This window comes from Juglans regia, unplaced genomic scaffold, assembly GCF_001411555.2.
Source record: "Juglans regia cultivar Chandler unplaced genomic scaffold, Walnut 2.0 Scaffold_11282, whole genome shotgun sequence".
NCBI lineage: Eukaryota > Viridiplantae > Streptophyta > Magnoliopsida > Fagales > Juglandaceae > Juglans > Juglans regia.
This window is the reverse complement of record NW_023341657.1, coordinates 1-210: the sequence shown is the minus strand read 5'-3', so window position 1 is coordinate 210 and position 210 is coordinate 1. Positions and strand designations below refer to the sequence as shown.

Below are 210 nucleotides of genomic sequence, written 5' to 3'. Positions count from 1 at the left end.
AAAACGAGGGGTGCAACACGAGGACTTCCCAGGAGGTCACCCATCCTAGTACTACTCTCGCCCAAGCACGCTTAACTGCGGAGTTCTGATGGGATCCGGTGCATTAGTGCTGGAATGATCGCACCCATCAAACTAAATACTTAAAATTCAAATAATCCTTGAGCGACATACTAGCGTCCTTCCGATCCCAATCCAATCGGAGATCTGATC

General features: G+C 48.6%; 1 non-coding gene across 1 annotated transcript; it reads right to left on the bottom strand.

The window, feature by feature from the left end:
• Positions 1-7: 7 nt before the first annotated feature.
• On the bottom strand, positions 8-126 carry LOC118344991. The gene has a single exon (XR_004798698.1). It is a non-coding gene; the product is annotated as a 5S ribosomal RNA (ribosomal RNA).
• Positions 127-210: the final 84 nt, after the last annotated feature.